Source organism: Paralichthys olivaceus, chromosome 7 (assembly GCF_024713975.1).
Source record: "Paralichthys olivaceus isolate ysfri-2021 chromosome 7, ASM2471397v2, whole genome shotgun sequence".
Classification (NCBI taxonomy): domain Eukaryota; kingdom Metazoa; phylum Chordata; class Actinopteri; order Pleuronectiformes; family Paralichthyidae; genus Paralichthys; species Paralichthys olivaceus.
Window position 1 is genome coordinate 10,670,962 of NC_091099.1, and position 26,727 is coordinate 10,697,688.

The 26,727-nt window shown below is 40.1% G+C and overlaps 1 protein-coding gene across 2 annotated transcripts in view; it reads right to left on the minus strand.

Annotated features, from left to right (window-relative positions):
* The window catches only part of LOC109624519 (zinc finger protein 469), a 181,391-nt gene extending 155,792 nt beyond the window's left edge, over positions 1-25,599 (minus strand). Inside the window, exons 1-2 of one of the 2 annotated variants that reach the window (XM_069528426.1) lie at positions 25,462-25,599; positions 12,508-12,573 (exon numbers count right to left, since the gene is read on the minus strand). The gene's annotated coding sequence lies outside the window, so the exon portion shown is untranslated. Of the gene's footprint in view, positions 1-12,507; positions 12,574-22,722; positions 22,834-25,461 lie in introns of those variants that run through there. The other variant, XM_020079257.2, reaches the window with a different exon arrangement.
* Positions 25,600-26,727: the final 1,128 nt, after the last annotated feature.

A 26,727-nucleotide genomic window follows, 5' to 3' on the forward strand; every position in this document is an offset into this window, starting at 1 on the left:
TGTAGCTGTTACCAGCTATTTGAACACCAGGTATAATGAACTTTAATGACTGACATCACTGGTGCACACGGAGCAGCAGCCGTGCAAGTGCATACACACAGATACAGAGTTTACCAAGGATACACATATAATATCTTAACATCAAACTGCCTCAGCCTTGAAACCTGGGACTATTGGTCACGTTCCACATGCTGTCAATAAGAAGTGAGACAAGGTAAACACCTGCAAAAGCACACGCATGTGTGCGCTATTAAATGCCATTAATTGCACTCCGCCGCTTCCTCAATGAAAAGGCCCCGAGGACACTTCTCCACTCAGTATGATTTCAATACACGAAAAGTTGCAGAGGAGCCTGTTTTCACCAACCACAAAAACAAAGACCATGCTGACAGTAATCCAGATTACACTGGCTGGGGCCCGGTCAGTGCATGGAGCTGCCTCTTGACATATACTGTGGCTTGTCAGCCTCCTGTTTTCACTGACAGTAGGAAGTTTTCATTTCTCACAGTAAAACCCTTCAAAATATAATTGTGTGGCACATTTCATAAAAAGTAATCCCATTGCTCTTTTCACAAGCAAATGTGAAGCAAAATAAAAAAAAAATTGAATTAAAGTTAAACCTCTGGGTTTAACTTGGGCTTGTAAACTATTGCAGCACAGAGCTGTTAATAAATGGAGCCTCAGTTTGGATCTGTGTCATACAAAAGAGGCAAAAGCAGACAACTGGTCTTTATTGCATTGAATGGGTGACAGACTGAGGAGTATGTGAACAGTACAGAATACACGTGCTGCACGACTGCACTGACAAAATATTGAATGAGCATGTAACTCATTTGTGACAATGGGACTGGATTCACGGAAAACAGAATATGTTTTTGATGACAGCCTTGATTTTGTTCGACCTTTTTAACCCCATCGAGGTTCTTTGCATGTGGCAGCACTGTCACTGTTTTTAGACCAACCGGGAGTACGAACTGGCTGAGTCGATAGATTATAGGCAACTATATACATGGTTTATTAGTGTGTGGGTTCCCATCGTAACAACAATCACTTTGTTGTTGTCACTTCATTTCCCTGAACAGATGATGTGAGAATGTCAGACTGCAGTCTGGTGTCAGGCCAAACCCAAATCTGTGACAGAACAAGGAAGCTGGTCTCCACCATTAACCCTCTGCTCCCTGTTTTTTAACAATCATAAAGCTACAGTGACAGACTAAAAGACTGAAGAAATAGAGCTAAAGACTGACGGACAGAATAAAATCAACTCGAATGCTGGAGCATAATTCCACCAAGGCCAATCACCTTATGAAACTATTAAAATTTTTATTTGGACTGCATCAAATTGCACACAGTCATAAATATCAGTCCCTGGTTTATTCTTAGAAATCAACGTAAGTGTTAAAAAATGCTTAAAAGCTTGTAATGTTAAAGTGGAAAAGAAATCCCTTGATCTGCTGCCTGAACCAGATTCTCACCAAAACTTAATGGGTGCTTTTTTTGGCTCATACCACATCCTTCCACCAAGTTTCATGGTAATACGTCCAGAAGTTTCAGTGTAATGCTGCAAACTATCAGACAAACAAACGCTGATGAAAAACAACAGCACACATCATTTCACAATTTAATGCATACATGGATATTTATGTGCATGGCTGTTAAAACCAGTTGGAGAAAGGAGCCAAGCATTAAATACTTAAATGGAAGTTAAATGACATTTTCCATGAGTCCACTTCATTACTTCACACCCATGTGCTGAGACATTTACCCCAAACCCGCTAGAATGGACTGAACAGCTCTTTAAATAAATGAGATATTCAGGCTGAATGCTCAACAGCTACATGAGCGACCCCAGCGCCTCAGTCCACAGTAGTTCCTCTTATTTATTAATGTCCCCGTTTAAGCCTCTGTCATTTGTATTGGTCTTTTTTTCCTCTTTCCACTTCCCTTTCTCTGCTTCGTTTAAAAAAATCATCTGGCAAATATCTGATGCAAGTCTTTACTTCAGCAACACTATGCCAAAACTTGACAGATGACAAAAATACTGCACCCTCGGCATGATGGCATGCATATTTTTTGCAATAGCACATACACATCCCTAGAGGCTACTTCCACCTCTACCTCTTACATAACTTACTGAAAGATTGCTCCAGGAATATTTCACTTTATTCAACAGTCACCGGACTACTGTAGCTGCGGACTCGTGTCCCAGGTGCACGAAAGTCTACCATCTGTCTTCGAGGCTACTTCACTGTCGCTCGCCCAGATAACAACGGAATGATTGGATCTTCCTGAGCCACCGACCTGGCTCCAAATTCCATCTGTAGAAGACTAGAGAACGTATTGTTCCTTTAACGCTCCAAAACAAACACAGTAGGTGATCTCACTCTCTGCAGTCCACTCTCAAACATGTCTTATATTTTGTCCTTAGACGATCATTAATCACGGAAAGTAACTCTCTCTGTTTTGACTCCAAGCAGCAGGTCGCTTTCCCAGAGCTTGATTTATCATCCCTTGTCTTTCGCTTTCACACCAACTTCGAGTGGTTTCACACACCCTGGTCAAGGTCAAGCAACACCCAGTTTTTCACTAGTGAACTTCGTTAGTTGTGATCGCGAGCGCTTTAGTGAAAAAAGTCAGCAATGAGCCGACTGTCACAGCCCAGCTATCAGTGGGGGGGGAGAATATGTACAAATGCTCATGTATGTTCATTTACTGCGCACGCCAAGTCATCAGTGTTGTTCCATCAATGACAAGCAAACAATATACAGCGGCAGGATGAGTGCACCACACCCCACAACCTCTGAAAAACACTCCACTCCTCCACATATCTGTAGTAGTAAGCAGCCAATCCATATATTCAAATCAAAACCAGGATTGCTTTTGTACCTAACTGAGACCATGTTATAAAAGCAACTTTAAATGGGACCATGAACGGAAAAGCTGAGTGAATTATGGATGGCACGTGTCCAGGCTTTCTGATGTGTGAATCAGTGGAGCTTGAATCTTAAAATGGAGTTCAGCAAGTTCAAACACAAATGAAGACGGATTAGGCTTATTACAAACATACCAGCGTGTCTTTACACTGAAAATGCAATCTCAAACAAGTATGATGTACTGCCAGTGCATGCACCTTTGTCAACTGTAATGGCATTTTTCTTCATGGGTGTGAGATCCGAAAATGCAGTGGCCTAGTAGCAGAAATTCCACAGTGTGTTTTTAAAGTGAGTTCATGCCTCGAGAGATAATTTGAAACTTGATGAAATGATGTCATACGAAAAAGGTGAAAGCAGGTCACAAAAACAATAGGCCTCTTTTACGAGTGACACTAGATGATAGAAAGGGCAATAAATACATAGAAAACATATTTGATTGTACTGGTTCAGGACCTTATTGTAGAACAGAAGCATTTTGTTTTTATTCAAACAGAGCAGCTAAGTCTTGGCTTTGTCTGTCCAGCTCCTCAGCCACCAGGTTTAAGAGATTAAACAGGCCACCTTAACGTACTGCAGGAGTCGTCCCTGGTTTGAACTCGGAGACCAGTAAACTGCCAGTACAATCCAGCCAACACAGACTTGAATGTTGCCAATACAAGCCAACAAATTTCTCTTGAAAGTTATAGCTGGAACGTGTCACAATGGACTGACAGTAGAGGGACAATAGGAGAATTGTGGTTCCAGAAACAATAGGACAAAAAGGTTTCAGGATTAAACACAAAGCAGAGATATGACTGCAGTGGCGTGGCGGGATCCTGGTGGAGGAATAAGCGTTGGAAAAAAACACTGAGAGAACAGTGCATCTGAATATTTTGGACGAGTGTGAGGAAGTGCAGGGCCTCATATATCTACAGACGCATTCATAAATCAGTTATCCCCTGCACCCATCCGAGACACACACACAATATTTGACATGACTTTCTCCTGACCTGCTGATCACATGCATGGCATGACCTTATAACACATATATGGACGGGTGACAAATTGAAGGAAAACCTGCAAAAAATGAGAAAACATCACAAATGCCTCTACTCGGAGCTCAAGGGGTCAACGAATGGTTTGAGTATGAAAACACATAAGCTGCGGGCCTTCTCCACACAAATCTCAACCCAGTCAAACACCTGTGGGAGATTTTGGATGGAAATGTTAGACAGAAGTCTCAACCAACAGCAAAACAGCAAATGAGGTAATATGTTTTGGAAGAATGGCGTCCCATCTCTCCTGCAGAGTCCCAGAGGCTTGGAAAAACAAAGACAAGGCACAGTGAAGCTGCTCTGGCGGCTCATGGTGGCCTTAACACACTTAATGTTGATTTGTACTCAAACTTCTGATTTACCTTTGCAAAGGAGGTTATGTGTTCAACCCCCATCCAATTGTTGGTTGGTTTGTTTACAAGCAAGATTACACAAAAACTTGTTGGAATGATGCAGTTTGGGTCAGGGAAGAACCCATTAAATATTGGTGCTGACCCAAATCAGGGGGTGGATCAGTGACTTTTTTCCCCACTTTCTTTAACATTGTGGTGTTTTTCAACATTTTCACAGGTTTCTCAAAAAATAATTCATGGGTCTTGAGGAAATGTTATCAGGGAACTGATGTTTAGGGAAATGATTGATGAGTGTGTGAAATTTGGTGCAGCTTGATTGAATGTAAGGGGACTGTTAGTGCCTTGGTGGAAGTATGAGCCTGACATGCCATCCTAGTTTTATATGTAATGTGAAAACAACAAGATAATGTGGTTCAGATACGTCATGTTTTTTCACATGGACTCTCAGTCCTTGAACCAGTTTGTATGAAACAGAACCTATAAAACTCGTACTTGTTTTTTTTGAACAATGTTTTTTATAGATTTTTAAATAAAAACATACAAAAGCACATCGACACATACCATACTAGTTGCACAAGGAAATTCAGGCAGACCTTGCTGCATACACACACATACAAAAGAATAAATACAAATAAAATAAAAGTAAAATAAAATTGTCACACTCAATAGCCTTACAGATAAGTACAAGCTATTGTTGCTTGAGAGAGTCCATTAAGGGTGTCCACACCTCTTCAAATTCTTGCACTTTACCCCTAACTACCTAGGTTAGCTTTAACAATATAACACACATTGCCATCTCTCTAATCCAAGATTGTGTCGAGAATACTTCAGTCTAACTCTTACTTCTTAGTTTTACTTAATAGAATCCCATTGCACTGGAAACATATTTGGCCGAAGGTGTAACAGAAAAATTACACAAAAACATCCCCACTGTTAAGACTCAACTTGATTCATTACCTTTACATTTTTTTGTTACCAATTACAGTTAAGCTTGTGTACATAATAATGGCATATCCAACATAAACTGAAGAATGTTGGAAAACATCAAATGTGTACATTATTACCTTCCATCCAATGTTGATGAAGGTCATGATAACTGATGAGGACATTATGTTTGCATGGAAAAAAATCATAAAGTAAAGAATGAACAGAGGATTTGAGAGTCAACGCTGATCTTCTCAAGATGTGTGACAACTTGAAATTCCTTCTTAATCCTAATTTCCCTCGGTGCTGCCATCCAGCATATGTGTATGTGCTTGAGGGAAAAACGACATATGGTTACTGATCTCATTATGTTCTAAAATACACTTTACGACATTTGTCACTCATATTGTTTTCTGAATATTTAATCAGAAGCAGGGCCTGTCTGATACTTAAAAGGTTTAACGATGAAACTACATAGGAAATGACAAAGATAAGTAGATGCTGACGGGGTAATAACTAGGTCCTTACAGGTAATGACTGGGTCCTCTTGAATGTTAAAAGCCCTCTGTCACACTGTGTTGTGATGAAGTGCAGTTTGGGGCATTGAGGGGTGAGAGTGCATGCAATTGAATTCAGGCAAACAACTCTAATGTTCAAAGTAAAACCAAAACACAGCATGAAGAAACACTCAGATACAACAAAGTCAGATAGGATTCACTGTGTCCCCATCATTTCCTGAAACTGATCCAAGGCTTGGACAGTGAAAAAAAGGCACTAAATATGTGTGCTGAATGTCTACCCCCTTGTGGACAAAATAAATACTGCTCAGTCTTGAGCATCAAAGCAAGGAAGAGAAGGAATTTCCAATCGTATGCTGGTCACTCTAAAAAGGAAATGAGGAAAAGAAGTAGGGTTTAAAACCGAACCCCGAAATGTTACGTTAAATAATATTAACTAGGTTGGGTTGTTTTTTTGCATTGATGCAAATGTGCAGGTATGTGTACATTCTGCCTTCACAGCTCTGAATGCAAGTGTCAAGGTAATCTCCTTTGACCTGAGCCAAACCTGTGTCTTGACTGTTTGTGCCAAGCATCATTAAGAAGCAGAGAAGTCTGCCAACACCAAACCCCACAGGCCTGACTGTAGACAGAGCAGCAATGTGCAATGAACCTGCTAACCCTCAGCTGCAGAAAAATCACACTAATATCTCAGTGTCGCTGCAATGTGCAAACTTAAAACTGCTATTACAAGTATAGTCGTAATGCCCCTAATCTCTTTTACACAAACTGTTTTCCTCTTTCACCGCTCACTTCCTCTTCCCATCAGTCGGACTGAGAGCGAGGTTGGCACACAGAGGAAGGAGATTGTGCTGGAACTGATCTTTGCCTCTGACAGAGCTTTCCACACAGACTGGGAGGGATTTATTTTTTAAGAAACACAATTGCAGAGAGATACCAGCAGGTTAGTACGTCCTAAAGCTGAATGCAGGAGCAAAGAAGTTGTGGGTGCCTGTGGCATTGTGTTGTGGGTTAAACTGATGCTGATCTCCGTGCTGATGCTTACTCAGTGACTCACTGTGGCACAGTGTTGGCCATTAACCAGAAACATTTTCCTGGCACGTTCTCCCACAGGGTGTGTTTTTGTGTTTGCTTTGCTTATCCATTCTTCAAAAACAGATGAGATTTTTTCTCCCCATTAACGAACAACAGTGGGAGTGGTGCATGCATACAAAATTGATTTCATTCTAGCACAATATTGCCAAAAACAAGTTTTATGTTACAGCATACTGCTTCAATCAGCAGCACACAAATTCCAGTCATTGCCCATTCAGGCTCTTTTTTCTCTCAAGACAGAAATGCGAGCGATGATTCATCATGCAGACGGGGCAAATCATACTGTAGTTCTTAGAAAGCTTGTCTCTTTTTGAGCAATTAATTTCACTGAACGCAGTAATGTAAAGAAATGCTTAACTGTGTTGAGAGAAACAACTGTGGAAGGATAAAAACAACATCTGTGTGTGGATTTGAGCATATGAGAGTGTCTATGCATTTGTATCTGCGTAATAATGAAAGTATGGATACCTGTTATCCAGTGCCAAGGCTGTGAAGGCGTTTCCATGGCGCTCCATGGGATCTTGCCCCCACAAAGTTCACAGCAACTCCACAAGCAAACAAGCAAAACACATAAATAACAACAAAAGTAATTACCATCACAATCCGCCCTTTTCACCAGACATGGTACAGCAGCAAGCACAGCGGGGAAGACATGGGATCAGAGGATCTCAGAGCAAATCAAAACCAACACACACTTCCCCGGAAAGGTCCCACGGCCTTTGTTATCTGCCTTCAAAGTATGAGTCATCAGCTGCATTATGGGTATTATTGTTGGCTCTGGGACAGGGTCTTCTCCTGACCCAAAAAAGTAAAGCGCAGATAGATGCCTTTTGAATCACTGTATCTGTATCCACCTGACATTTATGAGAATTTTTTTGTGATGATCATTTTATAGCAGCGTGTGCAGATGGTACAGCACCCACCAAACACACACAAAGAATGCCACTAGCTGTCAGTCATTTTAACTGAAGTGGCCTATCACATCCCACAAACCCAATCATTGCTGATTGTCAGTCGTCAGGTCGACAGAGCCTGGTGTTTACCCTGTCTAGACAGACTGGGTGACTGGCAGCCATGGGCATCTCAGTAGTACACTGCACCCAGTTTAACCACAAATGAGTGCTCCACTGTCATTCAGTGTCATAAATCAGCCCCTCGCACATAAACAGCCTATAAGAGTTGGGGGAAACCAATTTGAAGAGTAATTTTAAAACAGTGTTTCAAAGAATAAGTAGTTCAGTTATGCAATTTCCTTTTGATGAAATTAGCACACTTGATTCCTGAGGCTAAACTGTGCCCCAGTAGTTTCTATGGTTCCCATACAATGTGCCTTTCCATGCTGGGTTGTTTTTCCAGCTTCGTGAGAAAAGCATAATTGTCCTGGAGCTGACGGTGGTTTGAAACACAGTTTTAAACCTATGCTGCTCTGCACAGAGTAAACACTGCACTAAGGTGAAAAGAGCTTCACTCTCTCTCAGTTATCGGGGCAAATAATAATAGTTCTCACTTTGGGTAGAGCGCTCTCCTCTCTCCAAAAAACAAATATTATTTCCACTCTTTAACTGGCCGAGCACCGACAGAGACATACTGTACTAGGCCTGTCTTCAGTATTTCCAGCTGAAACCTCACTCAGACCTCAATTCAACATGGACCTCAGTGATGCCTGGAAAAAATTATGCCACCACATATATTATCATATTAATTACCACAGTGTATTTTTGCTCACCAGGAGGAGGAAGAATCACAAAATAATCACAAAAAAGAAAATTTTGTCTAACCAGAGGAATTTGTTTACACAGAAGAGGCGAAAAAAAGGAAACAACCTTAAACAGTAAGAAGATTTTTCAGCAGACCACATTTAGCAAGAGACACACACACAAAAAAAGATTAATTGCAACATCATCATAACTTGCACATCTGGTTCAAGATGGATTAACCCTCTGAGCTATATGCGGGTGCTTTTCAAGAACATTAACCCGCTCACACTAAATATAGGGCTGTGACAGTATATTTGGTATTCTGCAAATTTAGATAATGGCACTGGGAGGGGGAGCAACCTACACAGCTGTGACTAGTCCACTACACATAGGGGCTGCTGTTCCTCTGATTTGGACTGATAGTGTCTATCCCATCTGCTACCCCTCAACTGGAACCACGGCCATGATCACTGAAAGGAAGTGGACCTGTTATTATTATGACCTCAAGGCTTTGGGTGGTCCACACACAAACATATAAAGATAGAGCGACAGGAGACAGCAGGCATACACAATCATAACAATACCAAAAGACTTTGATACCAGTTCTCCAAACACGCCATTTCTTTATTTGAGTCAGACAACTCTCGTTCAACTGTTTATTTCAGCATTAGAACATAGTTTGTGTTTAGTGTCTAGGCTCCGACTCAATCACTCATCCGATATGATTACACAGATATGGTGGGAGTGATGAGAAAATACTTGTAACCCCCCGGAGGCCACAGGTGGTTGCTGTGGTGGTGGAGGGGCTGAAGCAACTGGTAGGGATACTGCAGCAGCAGTGCGAGCAAAGGGGTTGATGGGGAATTTCTCTCTCTGCTTAAATAGGCTGCCTAATAAGGTGGGTGTGTATAATAGATGATGGTGGAGAATGAGGTATGTCACATGATGTGTTTCACATGGTTGGAGCAGCGCAGCTCAAGTTGGCTGCCTGAACTAGCTCGCAGGGTTCGCTCCATTTATGAAACACAGACAATGCTGCTTGCACTGACCTAGAAGGGAATGAGGTGTATTCACCCGAACTTTTATACACACAACATTAATCTCTGGAATGCATTTTTCTACGAGAACCAATGCAAACTGTTTAAAGTAAAAACATCTACACAAACAAATCAAACCTATGCACTAATGACTCATGGAGCCAAAAACACTACACACTTATATACCAGTCCATAAACGCGTGCATACCGATGCATGCGTGCATGTGCATACAGACGCACATATTGAGAGAGATTTACATCAGTCACAGGATAATACACTTTCCAAACTAGTCCATCAGTGGATGAAGAGAGCTGATGCTGACAGAGATGAATCATGGCTACAGTACAACACATTACTGTCCAAACAACATGTTCAACCTCGCCCAAAGCAAGCAGGACAGAGCTTATCTCCACACAAAAGACACAAAGCCGAGCATATTACAACGACAAATCTGTGAAAACAACAAGGTGTTTCTTTAAGCAGGCTCTTGCTAAGTCTTTGGTTATTTTTCTCTGTAAGAGAGCAGATCAGGTCCAAAAAGCTGGTTCATTCCACGTCTGAAAGCGTGCCTGAGGTGTGGTGTCATTTCAGTGATGTACTCAATGCCCTTGGAGTTTACTTTGGTCCATTTAAACTACAACCCATTATTGCCAGAGATAAAAATGAGTTATGAAATACTCTTTTATGCAGACAACCTATTTGTGTATGTCTATGCATGTATATATTATATATCTGACCCAGCAGAGGCTTTACCTCACCTCCTGGATCTACTGCAGAGATATACTATTTAATGTATTCCGTGTATCAAATAAATTAATCAAACATCCCATTCATCCATTTCAATAAAATTTGAAGATTTGGGAATTATGTTAGCAAGCGCAGTTAAGAACTTTTTAAATATAAATATATAATCATAAAACTATACTGAAAAGTACCAAAGCTGATTTAACTTTTTAATATACACTGGCCCTTTCAAAGACCACAACATAGCATTTCAATCTGTGCCTCCAGTCTGACAGTGCTGTCATGAACATGATTATCATGATTCACTGTGCATGACTGTGACAAAACCTCAACACACTGAATCAAAGCGCATATATACAACATTGGCCAAAGGTTGTAATGGTTGTGGTGCTTCTGTGGTGGCTTTATTGCTAACTGTACAATTGTTGCATATATGTACCATATAGCATTTACATTTCACTAACCTTTGTTATCTAAGCTTTCTACTTATGAGTGTTGCAAGGAACATTTAAAACACTTCACTCTGAGATAAAAATGAAAAATAAATACTGACTAGCTGTAGAGTTGCCATGATGTGACAGCTCCAATTCAGGTTAATCAAAGCTAAATTCCAATTCAAACCATAATTGCTGTTGGCATCTGTAATGTGGATATTAAAATGTTTGACTGAATGGTCCAGTCTAACATTCTTTTGCTCAAATTCACAAATATGATAAACCTGTGTTGTTAGATCAATGTGCCAATGGAAAACTGAAAACATATATTACAAACTTAACTTGAAAGCATCCTCTAAATAATCCAATAATGAAACAGTTGTGGTATCCTTAGTCCTAGCTCAAACCTTAATTTAATTTTGTTCAATGAAAATAATCAGACATAACACACCACTGAAGGCTCTTTGACTGTTTTCCTGTATTTGACTGTTAATGCCACTTCTTTAATGAAGAACACACTGTGAAGAATTCCTTAATGCACCAAAATTAACTTTGGGGAATAAGTTAATTTGAAGACAATTTCATAAGAAAAACATTTTCTTAAGATGTTTTCATATTCCGATGTGTAATGCTGTGATCTGTGATCAACTATGTGAGAGGGACCCTGGAGCCTGAAGGAGGCACAAGTCAAGATCTGGAGCCTGATGTTCATATACTTAAGACCTGCAGGTAAATACATAAATTATGATAATTGTGCCCGTCTTCTCCTGTTTTTCACATCGTACCTTAGCTCTCAATTTAGAGATGCAGATTAATATTATCAAACCAAATTCAAAGGTCAAGTTCGACAAAGGATCCATTACTGATGACATAACAATGATTGTTTCCAACTACTCAACCCCCAAATAGAGTTATACAGCATCAAGATGTTATCTGTATTTCTAAATCGGCCCAACGTGTAATAATACCTAGAATTTGATAATAATCAGTATACTAAGGACTTTTAGTACATCACCACTATTATGCCTACACTTACAGTGCACCCAATAGAGCTGTGCTGACGGCTGCCTTCACAAAAACCCCTGCAGTCTTCTCCTTAGTGCTTTATATTTGAAAAATATATAATGGGGTGACCACAAATTTTTCTGTTCACCAATACTGCAAGCTTTAATGGACAAAATGTGAATTTTACCCAAAACCTAATTTGACTGTTATATATTGTCCCACCTTCCAGAGACAGAAACTAATAAATGCCGTGAGGCAAACATGATGGGATCAAATAATCATGATCGCATCCAGAAATTGAGCGAACTAAAGTGGGGTGAGGGGGCACCTTTTTCCAAGCCAGGTCTGAGGGGAGGCCAACAGACTCATTATCATCATCATCAACAGCTCATTGTTTCAAGGAAAACAGCTTTGCATAATGAGGTAAATGCATGCACATGTATTGATTTGAAGACTTGTTCTCAACATGTATCCTTGACTGGCTTGACATAGAAGGATTTTAGTACCTTTTTTACATTCAACTCTGATGGCATTTTTACACAAATGTAAAACCTTTATATACTTATATAGCTCTTACTATGTTTGAATTGTAACTTTTGTCACTTGTACTGAGAATAATGTTTGTACCTGCAGTAAAATACATACAGTACTAAGGATATATAGACATATACATGCAATACAAGAACAAAATAAGAATATTATGAATGCATGCTTAAATAATGTGGCACTTACTGTTTAAGTTTCTGTATGAGCAGTACCTCTGTCAGTAGTTGATCTCTGCTGCTTGGACACAAGCTCCTATCAGAGACAAAAGACAAAACAGTGGTTTGTTACACACTCAGATCAGTGGAATAACTTATAAATCACTTAAAGGTGCAGTGTGTAGAATTTAGTGACATCTCCAGATGAGGTGTCACGTTGCAGCTGAATACTCCTCACCTCACCCTCCCCTTCCCAACATGAAAGAGAACCTGTGGTGAACTTCAGTTGTCATAAAAACCCCAAAGGTTTTAGTTTGTCAAGTTTGGACGACTGTAAAAAAACATGGCGGCCTCCATAGAGAGGACCCCCCTCAATGTAAATATAAAGTATTTAAATATAAACAGCTCATTCTATGGTAAAGAAAACAACAACTCATACAATTTAGATGATTACACACCAGTGAAAACATCACTAGGATTATAAACACTGAACCTCAAGCACTCACTCAGGTTGACATGTAAAAAAGACAGTGCAGCTAGGTATAAATAAACAAGGAATGAGGGGACACGCATGCATCTGGATGAAAGACAACCATACTAATTGATGAGACCTTGGAAATAAACAATTAACCACTTAGGGAATTCCAAAAATGTCTAATCCCAACATCCATTCCCACTCCATGAGAAGGTTGAGCATTACACAGTAGGACTGCTTCAGTGCAACACCTTCCTGGACAGACTTCGGTAGTTTCAATAATCCCCAAATATCTCTGGCAAGATAAACAATGCAAGAATGCAAAATCAATGCTTATCAATCAATCGGGAAAATTATAAAGGAATAGCTCAGCCTTTCCATTGCAGGGGTAGGAAACAGCAAGCCAAACACCAGGATCGATGTTGAGTGAAAGAAAATGTTTATTCTCTGCTAGAAACACAGCGACTGCTGATTCAATAACTTATTTCCATGTTCAACATAAGCAAAATAAGCAAATGATAGAAACATTTGGTAATTGTGCAAAAATCAATTGGCAACCGAGCTGTAGAGCTCCTCAATGTGCAAGGGAGCCAATGAAAACACAGAGGATTGAAGCGATGGCTCTCAATGTTTACTCTGAATCTGTGCCCATGATATCAATAGGGAGACGTTTTCTGAATCACAGGTTTTTCTCCAATCACAGGTTTTACTTATTCACAGATTAAAGACATTGATACATCTAGTCAAAATTTTGAATGGTGCCATGTAAAAAGACAAACCACAAGATGCTTTAAGTCAGGAAGGAAAGGAAAGTCAGTTACTTGTGAGAGCATGCAAGGTTCTTTGATTCAGGGTGAGAAACTATCAAAAGTACGCTCTCCTCCTAGCCTCCGGCGTAGAGTGATATATTAGTGGAAATGCTGAATATGACTCATTTTATAGAACTGTGAGGCACCCCATCTTAATTCCATCTGAACTGAGCCCAGCTGGAGAGTGACAATCTGATTTATTTCTGGTCGATTTTGACAAAAGAGCCGTAAACAAGAGAATGAAATAAAAACATAAAAGAACATATGGAGTTTCACAGCACTGTGGCTTGAGGAGCTGTAATTACAGAACCGTTTTTTTTCTGAGAGGACTTCACTACACTGGATTCAACACTGGTTTTGTCAGTGAAGCTTAACATGCAACATGAGCATGAATGGGTTTGTTTTGGTCAATTGACTGTAACGATGTTTAAGGTTGAAAAGTCATGGACGGCACTGGTAAGTGAACACAGCACAGACATCACTTCTTCCTTATGAATATCATCTGCTTGCAGTTTATTGATATGTGCTGTTTAGTCTTCTAAGAGCGACATCCCCTCTGTGAAATATTTGTGCAAAGAAACAAGAACACGACAGAGTCAGCATAATGCTCGTGGACACCTCTACCTCTGATAATCATGAGGAGGAAGCTACATAAGTAGAATACAACAAGCACATATGGAAGACATTGTGGGCAATTACAGAACAGTAGTGGAGATACTTATACAAGCTATGCAATATGTTCACAGGAAAAGCCACAGCATGCATCTAGGTCTAAAAGAGGACAGAAAGACGGAGAGGGGTGGCAAAACAAGAGTTAGGGTTAAACATGCCTCCTCCTGCCAATAGCCAAAACCCGTTATAGGCGGAAAGACACGTGAGACACATAAAACAGATCACTAACAGGTGGAGAGGAAACGGCGAAGAATACGCAAGTTTTTGGCAGTTTAGCCACAATAAAAAACCTGTTGTTAAGATAATGAGTTTCAATGAATTTAGAGTGGGGTGAATGAATAGATTCACAGGTGAATGATTAATTGCTTCCAAAGCAGCGTGTGTTTTGTGCAAACCGTCATGAGTAATCTTTGGGTAATCCGATTGTCCATGTTTGTACACTGAAACAAACAGGCACTGTCTGTTTACCACCGTGGTCTTGCCATCTCAATATTCATATAAGCAAATGGATCCCCTTTCACAAAATGAGCTTTTCAGTCCGACCCTCGAGCCACACTGACAACAGTCAGCACAACTGTTGTTTTTCATAAACTACTCTGAAAACGCATCATCTTGTTTCATACACGTGGTTTGAATCAAGGAGGATTGGCTGTACTCAGTGTGTCGTATCAGAGAGCTGTTGTTTTCAAAGACCCACAGGCCTCTTTTTTCAGGATTCATGAACTGCCGATATAACTTTTCCTCATCACACATAGGGCTGCATCTCAGAGAGAGAAGTGAGTTTAGCAGCAACACTGGATGAGGATGCTCTGCTGAATTCTTTCATTGTGCCAGTGCAAATTAGTGACACTGAAGCCAAAGAGCCTCTGCCAAAATCCTGTGTAACACTTTGTTCTTATCAAATCATTGCAAACATCTTTCTCAGGTTACCATGAAATCACAGACAATGGTACAGGGGTTTTGTTTGCACCGAAGAAACCGAATATCTTTAGCCCCTTTCTGTCAGTTTGTATGACTGTGTTCACTCACTTGTCTCAGCTGGCTGGATTGCGGAGCATTGTTATCTGAGAATGGAGCTGTTCACGGAAAGTTTAGCGTTGCTTCAGGATTAAGATAAAAAAATGTACGATAATTCACAACACTAACCATATAACCTTGCAAAATAGTAACAGGCAAAACAAAAAAAGCTGTGGCAGCAAATGTTCTGAATTATAAAAGAAAGAAATTCAAGAAACAAAAGCATTGATACTGGATTATGGTTTGGGTATGTAACACAGAAGTGTCAGAGAGATGCAACCCTGTCATTTGACAAATGATTATACACAGGTTGAGAACTGTCAAACAAAAACAAAATGTTCAACTGGCTCAGGGGCCTTACTCGAATCAGTCAGCAATGTTTTCTTTGGAAAAAACAATAGTCCTCCTGTCCAAAAAGATGCCACAAATTAAATATGGTGATTTAAATGTATCCCCCTCTTCCTCTCCTCCAATAGAGTTTGGGGTCTCTTTCACCACCAATGCCGCTGGCATCCCACCACTTTCAGGAGAGCTCGCCAGGAAGATGAGCTGGAGAAATTGCCAAACTGTTGATCACTCTGCAGGCCGTTCTCTGTGGAAAATTGTGGTGTGACTGTTTTTGTGTGTTCATGAACGCCCACAGCTGTTTTCCCCATTTCTCCTCTCGTGCTTTTCCCCACACAGATCATTTGGGCAGATGTACACTCCACCTGGGGTAGAACTGACAACCAAAGCTCCTTTGTGTTTATTATGAATATATGAAACATATCCTGTCTTTAAGAACCATCATGTAAAGGGCTTTGCTGAATTCACTCAAACAAAATTATGCTTAACACACACGGACACTAATCACTGGTAATCCACCTTTCCCAGACGCTAAACACAAATATATGCACTGCTAACTGGAAACATACATACCTACAATACCTTCAGTGTGTATAGATGTTTACATACACATGTGGTGTCCCCATGACCCAAATTTCTTTCATCAGCATCAGGCAATGTGTCTGCCTAAATCCCCCTTTCCTCGTATTTTGCCCCATATGCCCCTCTCCCACTGCTCCCTTAACAGTTCTCACATTATCCCACCACCCACTGACCAACCTCTTCATCAGCAAGCTTCCAAGTACATTCTGCTCCTGCATCCAGGGGGACTCTATGATTGTCTAAGCCCATTACAGGGGCTCCTGAACCCCCAAACTCACAGATACTGCAGACCTGTGTGGGCCTGTGAGGCCTGGGGCCTGACATGTGGGAGCAATCACAGCAGAGAGAGATGAAATGGTATATAGAACTAACACAGAGAGGGATCAGTAATAACTGAGATCTAATGTCTAATCAAAATACATTCACTCAACGCATGCACTGACGTTATAGGTCTGGGTGTGTGTCTCAAAGTGAAGGCCCTGGCTAGTAATGACTGGGATCACATATCTTATCATAATACATGTATGTGAGTGCTTCTATTTTAAACTTTTTCCAAAACTAGTCAAGTCAGTTTAATTTAAATGGCACAAAATCATAACAGAAGTTAACTCAGGGCACGTCTCCTATTGAGTAGGTCTAGACTGTACTAATTATCATATTATTTACATAGACACAACAATTCCCACCATGAGCAAGGACTTGGTGACAGTGGTGAGAAACAACTTCCTTTTAAGAGGCAGACTCTCTCCTCATTCTTTTCTATTGTTAGAAGACCACTGCACCGAATATGTATTAAGTGAATATAAATTGTAAAGTATATAGAAAAGTAATAGTAATAATCTGCCTGTTTGAATGTGGTTGGAAGTGTTACTGAAGCCAGTAAAGCATTTATCACAGTTGTTCGTTGGGACAATGGTGAGAGATATGGCTTCAGAGAGGTTGGTGGGAAAGGAGTCCAACACATATGCAACTGGACTTACATAGTGCAATAGAGAAGTGATGTGCCGTTGACCCAGGGAAACAGAAGTAGATGTAGTGGGACTGCTACATGTTGCAAAGTCTCAGCTAGAGGGCTGAGGGAAGGAGGTGGGAGGTGAGCTATGGACCAGAGGAGGCTGAGAAGAGCATGAGAGCAGAGCAGCATTTCTGTTTGGCTTATTGCCCTTGGTGATAGGGTTGACTGCGGTGGGTGATGTGGCCTTAAGTAGGGGAGATTGGTTGTCTCTGAGTGGTTTACAGAATTAACTACTGATGGCTGCCAACATTTCAGTAAAAAAGAAGGCCAAGATATCAGCTAAGTGTCTAGAGGCCTGAGGGTTTTCAGCTGAAAAATAATAACCCTTGAGATTGGAGGGGTTGTTTGCTTTATGCCATGTACTCTCACAATCTCAGAGATCAGTATGGGTGAGGAAGGTTAGTGTGAGTAGGTTTGGTCAATAAAGACTATCTAGGGCTCAGTGTAGAATACAGATACTCTGTGGCATCTGTGACCTTGTCAGGAAAATTAGATATGAGGAGGTAGTACAGAGGGAACCACTGAGGAGGAGCAGGTGAGCGAAAGGTTAGGATTGGCAAAGATACAAAACAAAACCTGAGGTGGAGGAATGTTGGGCAATTCTGGCAGCATACAGTGAAGAGAATGAAATAGTGGTCAGAGAGGTAGAGTGGTGCGACCATTAGACAGTCTGTGGCACAGTTTTGGATTAGACTTAGTCACATTCTTTACTGGCTTTGTGAGTTGAGAGATGCAAACCCTCAGGGACAGGAAGGCTGATGTTCATATCAAGGATGAATACTGGCTATGCGTGCTCAGGAATGGTAGACAGCAGTGTGTCTAGCACATTCACCCCACTTGTTTGGGCAGACGTAAATGACAACCACAGAATCGTTTACTGGAACAGTCAAATAACAGTATTGTACTCAAAAGAGGTGTTTTTGAGCTGAAGCAAAAGTTGAGTGAATTTCCATTTGTTGGAGATTGGGAGGCTCATCCAACCTCCTCAACTGGACAGACAGGAAGTATGGGAGAAGGGGTCTGATAAGTTTCAGTAAGACAGTTCCACAACCCAACAGAGTGGGTGAGGAATGTTGCAATAGCTAGAGGTTGACCAGATTTCTTTGCCTTTTGGCAGCGACACATTTGGCATTTACAAGAGACAAGAGGAATGGACTGGAGAGCTACAGTTTGAGTGCTTAGAGCAAATAAGATAATTTGCCTTGCCAGTGCCTTGCTCTTTAAACTCACACAGGTAGACTTGCTCCTTTATCCAAGGAGGTAATCTAACATGGAGGGCTACAACGAGGGCTAACGCTTACATTGATGCCTCAATAGACATTGATAGAGTACAAATTGATTGAATACAGCTGTTCACCTGTCACAATTGATTGCATTCGGCCGAGTACAGCATCTGGATAAGTAGCAGAAAAGGTTTGTTGTTGGGGGTGTGAGCTTCTTTACACTCCCCTGCTGCCATGAACCTCACAACATCTGCACAAAACTTCCAGTAATAATTTAGCAGTTAATGTGCTTACCAGTTTAACAAGGACAAAGTGCACAGGGATGTCTGTGAATACGATTAATAACTAACTTATATTCAAAAGTAATAATGTAGCCAACATGTTATAGTATGCACTCAGCACCAGTTTATTGAGGACCCTGACTATATCTACATCTGTGAAAATACAAGTAGTCTTTCAGCTGTCGTTCTTTCTTTGCCGTTATATCAGGTTTGGTGGAAACAGAGTGGACTGTCATGTACGCCCCTGATGGTGTAGAAATTGTGAAAATAAGTGAAAATCAATAAAAAACCATAATACTAGGGCTTTCTAAGTTGATACTGCTATTCAAGTACTGCTACGTATAGTTAAAATACCATACTTTCATAACACAAATAGATAGAAGAATAATACAGGCAGTGCTTACCTCCAACACACACACGCAGAGGGCACATACACACATTCTCAGAAATCCAATGTCATGTTTCTGTCAATATGTCTTCAGGTAACACTCATCATAAACGCATCATAAACTAGCAACATTTCTGTGCCATGGAGACAGGGAAAGCCTGTGCAGTAATTTTCAGTCTTCATCCCTCGCAGACATTTGCCATCCATCATAGACTCTGCTCTATGTGGTAGCACTGTTGGAAATACAGGTTACAGTAAATATAATCATCTGGAATAAGTGAGTTTCTACTAAATGCTGAAATACAACAGAAAAATGTCTTAATATTAAATGTGACTTTTAGAAATGTGACACCATGGCGAAAACAGAAAATCATAATAATATTTGATGACACTAAATTATCTGCTAAAAAACATACATCGACATGGAATCACATGCATTCTCTTCACTGATACAGATATACAACAACTGCCTGTAGTCATTATGCACTGTTTCAATGGGACCTCATACTGTCTCACTGATGCTACTCTAGCTTTTGGTACAACAACAAACTTGCTGACCTTTGTGAATGTTGTATTTTTTGAGTTAACTCATTGCAAGCTCTGGAGTTTTGTTAATCCTTCAGGTTTACATCTGATTTCTCCCTGGGCCTTCTGAGGGCTACTGCCAGCCACACTCACTTGATCATGTTACTCAGCAGCGACAACACTGCCTTTGGGTGTTTCCTGATCTTGTCTCTCTCGCTAATTGCACTAAACTATCACTGAGCCAAGACACAGCTGGGTACAGCCACATTCACCTCATTTTCCTGGGCTGAGTACAGCTGAGCTGAGTGGTGCAGGCAGGGCGCATCTTTTCAATGAAAAGGTTCTTGTTCAGCAGTGATTGCAAAAATAATCGTCAGAGCTGGAGGCAACAGAGCTCCATGTCTAGTCTTCTCTCCGCTCTCCTTCTCTACACTCCTTTTGTCACTTGCATTACAACCATGGCACCATCTTGACCCGCTGTGTGACCTCCAGCACCAGACCCTGATTGAACCCGATCACCAACAGTGAAGCCATAACACAGCCTGAGCTGGGAGGTTTATATCACATCCTCCTTGCTGTGTTTCCTGTTGTTTTTTTAAAGGTTTTTTTTAGCTAAAGTAATGCATGTGATTTATTTCACTGTGAGAGGTTTAGGAGGTTCTGCTTCTAGTTTTCTCTTCTAACATGTTTGCCACACACATTCTGGAGGTCATTAACAAAAAAACAAAGTCACTGACATGAACTGCAGCAGAAATCTACATATTGCCACAAACAGCCAACTGTTATTAATCTACATTAGATTCAACTGGTTCTCGGAAGCTGTTGATAATTAAACATCCTATGTTAAGTGCTGTAGGTCTTTCCCAGGAAAAGTCGCTTGGGCGTGTAGAAATGATAAATAGATGGAAGAAGAAAAACATAGTAATTAGCATGGGCAATGAAAGTCACCACAGCTCGGCCCACCACAACTTTCTTCAACTGAGAGTAAAAAGATATTGCGGATATTGACTGTGAGATAATTTCTGTTACCTGCTAGCCTCATCACCAGATTTTTACTGGAAACATACATTATACAGGTTATTCCTGATATAGAGCTTCAGGACATGCTTTCAATAACTATTTCATCCTCCCAGAGCCACAGACCCAAAATGCCACCACACAATAAAAGATAATAACACAACAGCTTTTTTCTAGCATGGCGCTGACCATAATGTACATCATTCGCTAACAGAAATTTCTCCTTTTCAAGGTTTCTAGACAGCAGGTTATTACTGCCACTCAACTATGTAAAATAGGCGTTTGTAGTTTGAACTCCCATGCCGCAGATATGCACCGCAGATGGCTCACAGAAAATTTTTTGCAATGTGACACATATAAGTCAAGTTTAGGGTTAGTTTAGTTTAGCATGTCATGCTTAGCTAATATGATAGTTTAGCATATGGTGTTTTCCTGATATCACAGCTTAGCTTATATTGCATTTTAGCTGTTATGTTACGCGTGTTTAGCATGCTTAGCTAATATGACCGTGAAGCTTATGCAGTGTTCTGATAATATCATAGTTCAGCGTTTAAGTCAGTTTAGCATATAAAGCATATTTAGCTAATATAATTAGTGTAGAGTATCATCAACACTGTTTACCTTGACAGGATCTTGACATATTTTTTGTAAATGATGGAACAAGAGAAAATTAGCTCCTATAACAATGCAGGTTTTGTGGTTGTCATAGTCACCATGCAAACCATCTTCACAAACAAAGTTAAGTGAATGACATGAAATACTAAGAAAAGCACATGTGTGTGAACGTTTAAGTGAGAGTTGATAGTAGAGACAGTTTTCTAACCAAATATTCTTTGGCTACTCACTTCAGACTGTTTGACCCATGTCTGTGAGATAGACGCTGCTATTTTTAGCAGTTTATTTCCTCTGTGTCAAATAACATGAGCCACAAAATATTTTAACAGATTCAAGAGGGACTTCACTGCAGACAGTGAGACAAATTTGGCCTCAAGGCCTCAAACAATCCATAATACGAAACTCAAACCAAAGACACTCTGTATCAAAACTTCCCGTACCCACAGCATTACATGTTAGCATCTGCTGCTGAGCGAGGTTAAAGTCTTCTCCTTATGTCCAGAAAGTAATAAGAAAAAAGAAAACCAGACTTCCTTCTTGTGAAACTATACCAACTTATCTTCATCTGTCACTCCCACTCTGCCTCGCATCTCTCTTTACTCTCCAAAGGTAAACTATCACTGTTTTTACTGACCTTGACGTCATGCTCCATTTACGATTTATACTCCGTTTTGTTAAAAGTGCAAACAAACACGATAGGTGGTGCCTTTTGGAGCACATGCAAAGATGAAATGAAGTTGATAAGCATCTCAGCATGTGATCCAGTTACATTTCTGTGCTGCACCCAAGTGCTTCAGCACGCTATACACAATATTGTTCTGACTGTAGGCTGCTTGTTAAATCCCATTCACTGTCTGGAAACATTTGATTAAGTACTTCTATTTCTACTCACTTATGAATATTTGTCTTAAAAGTGGCTCATTTAGCAAATTTAACAGATCATTAATCTGGACTATTGATAAATGAATCCATTATGCCATACTCTGTTGCATGGAGGCCAAAATATCAAAATCTAATCAATCATTCTTGCAATCTCAACACCGATAACCTGTTTGTTTGTTTCTCCAACACAATGCTGGATTTGTCACCTCACACTAATGCCCGTTTATTTTAGTTTCAAAGAATGGGTAATAAGAAACCATCATCTGATAGTGTAGAGATGCAGAAATGACCCACATTAGCTTATCAGCATGTATGTGCTGAACATCTTTCTGGGACACAAAATGCAAACTTTTCACAGATAGGTGCAGCAAAGATAATTGAATCAGAATATTATGCTTACAGAGGAAGAGAGGAAGGCAGCCAGACTCAAAAACACTAAGGAACAGGGCAGAGAGCTGCAAACCACCAGGAAACAGAGCGATGAGACTGGAGTGACAAACAGAGAGGGCCGGCAGCACAGAAACCAAATACACAAGGAAGGCGGAGTCAACTGGACACAGGTGAAACACATCAGGGTGGAGCAGACGATCACAAAGGCGGGAAAATAGACAAAGACAGGATGTAAAAAGACACACACGGTATGAAACTTCAAAGTAAAACAGCATATAAGGAAGGCAGATAATAACAGAAACTTGAAATCATGTCATAGTTTATCTCTTATTCTTTCATCCATTCAAAATCTATATTAATCTATCTTTCCACCCAATGAGCCTCTTGTTCACTCCCCAACTCACTGCAAGGTCAGAAAAAGACTTTACATGAATCATATTGACTGTGTCAGTTCAGTGCTGCTCATCTCTACCTGTCTTGATTTTTATTGAATATAAAAACTATTAAATTATATCCATACAGCCTGTGAAGCAAGAGAAATGTTTGAAGCCTGAACAAGGCTTTACTATCTCCTGTACCGTGGTGCATTTAAAGGCAAGCTGTCTCGTGAGAACTGGGATTAGGTTAGCCAGTGAAAGGCTTGGCCTTAAGACTTTGTTTTTTGTATAAGGCACAACCGAATCAGACAAGACTGCTTTCTGCTCCATGCTAATACACCAATAGGAGGAGAGTAGCTCATAAACACTTAAAAACACACAGTAAAACACGTCTGTCTCCCCTGCAGACACACAAGAACAGTGTAAATTGATGGGAGATAGCCAGCTGCACGCACAGAGTGACTCTGAGAATTCTGATGGTTTAATGTGTGAACATAACCAGAGATGGTGGGATGCAGTGTCAGACACTGGTGTTCAACAGCTTCACGAACCTCCGGGTCCCTGTTTTCCTGGGCTGACCTCCTGGTCCAGCTGGACTAGAAGAAAACATGCTTTGAGATATCAATCATGTATGGCTCCAGACAAGGCCTTGTATTGTATGCCACATTTGGCATAATCATATTTGTTACCATAACATAGATAAGAGGAGCTAATTCAAACAAAGCCTCTCTCAGAGCACTTACATGTCTGCCCAACGAAAAGCAAATTGCATTTTCCTTTCATCACGTGAGAGCTTTATGGTGTTAACAAATAAGCAGCCGTTCTCCCATGGAATCAGAGTCGGCCTCGGTCCAAAACGGACGACCTCACTCAGTCCCTAATGTCTCTGAAAACAAAGGAGCATTCTGGCGAGTGAGAATGTATAAACTGTGAACAGAAATACACAGCGAGATGCAGTCACTTACGTCCCTGACCTGCATGGCAGGAGAAATACATGTCTCCCGAAGTTATTCTTTACTCTGATGAATCATATTTACACAGATTAAACTGGATTTTTACTGCGAGTTGTTATCTGACATTAGGAGAGAGCATCCGATCATGCGGAGAGAAAAATAACAAAGATACAGAGTCTAGCCCTGTGTTACAGGTATTGATGGTCAGAGTACTTCCTACAAATGCAGTGAATTATATCATAATTTATATGCTTTATGAAATCTTTATTATATTGACATTCTCAGTGCTGATCTTATTAAATTACCCACAGCTTACAGGAAACTGTAAACTCTCAATATCTTGTAATGAAATTAGCTCATAATGGTATTGGATTTCTAATAAAATATGTAACAGTCTCTTGCTCAAACAAACCACCGAGCTCATTGAATTCACATCTCTGGTGCAGACACTTGATACCTGAGAGTAAAATTTAAAGAGAGACATGGCCTCCTCATCATCTGAGACACATTTACTTTAAAACCACCAACTCAGACACACCACAAACACAACAATGATAACATCCTTATGAATGAATCACGTCATATTTGAGTAGTATATTATTTTAAAAAAGGGATTGCCCCAAACTCATTAATGCACACGTAGGGAGAGAGTCTCTATTATTTCTATTATAATAATCTCTATCATCAGTCGATAGCTGATGGGTTCCAACATTCCCTTGAGGTATTATTTGGTAAAATATGAATCAATCAATCAATCAGAGTTGATTGATGCAACAGAATAATAGAAAAGTAAATAATAATAAAATCAATAACCACCACCAATTCACCCCCCTCCATCCACACACATTGTAAGATATTCATCTCATCAATTACAAATAAGGAAACACCAAAGGCAGGTATGGAGAGATGAAATAAAAATAAATGATACAAATGAATAAAACTACAAAAAGAGAGAAAAGCATCAAGATGTAATAAATAAATAAAGAATAAAAACGTGGAACTATCATTATGATGATTCACTTTTCTACCTTAAAGTCACCATATGAAAGATGATGAGGGTCATTGATTTGGATAAATCACTTTGTTTTCAAGTTTTAAGGTATTCTCATATACTTTTAATTTTGAATCCTTGACATGCACCTGCTTCATACTTGTTTATACAGCAAACATGCTACATACATGACATGTGAGACCCAGTGAGCTCCATGTTGACTGGGTTTGACTGGCTCTGCTTCAACATGAACACATGGTATAAACATGTAGGGAGAGCAGCAGAGGTACATCACACAGCATCACGTTACGCCCTCACGTCATCACGTCTCCACTTCTCCTCCAGGACATGGACGTAGCGTGCGCGTTAATGGATCAGCAACAGACGTCCAATTAAAAAAAACCAACATGGCTGAAAATGAAACTTACCTTCGATGTTAAAATGAGTAGAATTCTTCTGAAGGTCCGAACTGAGAACAGTTTGTTTTGGGGACAAACTCGTGGATCAGGAAGCATTTAGCAGCCAGTGTGAGTGGATGAGAGAACCACTCCTCCCCTCTCTCTCTCTCTCTGACATCTGGTCCCTGCAGTGAGGAAGAACCTCCTCCTCCTCCTCCTCCATCCTCCACTTCCACATGCTGCTGCTTTTCATGAGGATTCTCATCTGTATCTTTGAAGCTCTGGCAAACATCAACTAGAAAAAAAGTGACGGAGCTTCTATACATCCACACCAGACCACTGCTGCGTCCACGTGATGCAAACACCAGCACCCCACCTCTGTGCCCGGTGATGATTGGTTAATGAGGCACACAGAGAACCAATGAGGAGAGAACATTACACGCTGCGGTTATCGTGTGTATTTATATCTCTAATGTGGGATTGTGATTTTAGTTATTTGCTCTTATTTGCTTTCTCTGTTTTATCCTATGTAAAGTGTCTTTAATTTGTGCTCAAAGTGCGTGTTTGAATAGATGTGAATAAAATCATATTATTATTATTATTAATAATAAAAATGTTTAATTAACACGAATACATTATCAAGTAGGAGATATATTATATATACATAAAAGTTTCTGAAAATAAGGCCAATTATTACAAAAATATAACAGCATTTAAATGTATTTGTAACACAATAGTTACGCATTAAACTCAAATAAGTGGGATTATAGTTGAGTGCAACAATTTGTAACCAATGTAGTGAGCAAGAGCAATTATCAACTACATATATAAACATACACACACACACAGAGAGAGAAACACACAGCTCATTATCTTTGACCAAAGCAACATCTAATTTACTGACTACTGACTTCAACATCCCAAAAACTGATATTCAGCTGCACATGCTATTTTATGATTCATGTAACAGCCGTGTTGTGCAGGTCCAAGACATACTGTCTGTACGTGTTGCTGCTAAAAACAGCAACACTTATAGAATCCCCATATGAGTATATGGCTGAACATTCTGTGCTCACATGCAACAGGAAACCAAGTCATATTTCTCAAGGCAAAGTTTGCATGCTTTGGTTTTGTTCCTTGGGGATTTTCTGTAAAAAATATATATTCTGTAAACTGTGACAGGGCAGCTCTGCTTTAATCTGGCCACAAGTTGTGGTGGTATGTATTTCCCAAAGAGGAACAATTGCAGATTTATTATCCTGGATGCACATATTTTTGCTTAAACTACTAATTCAA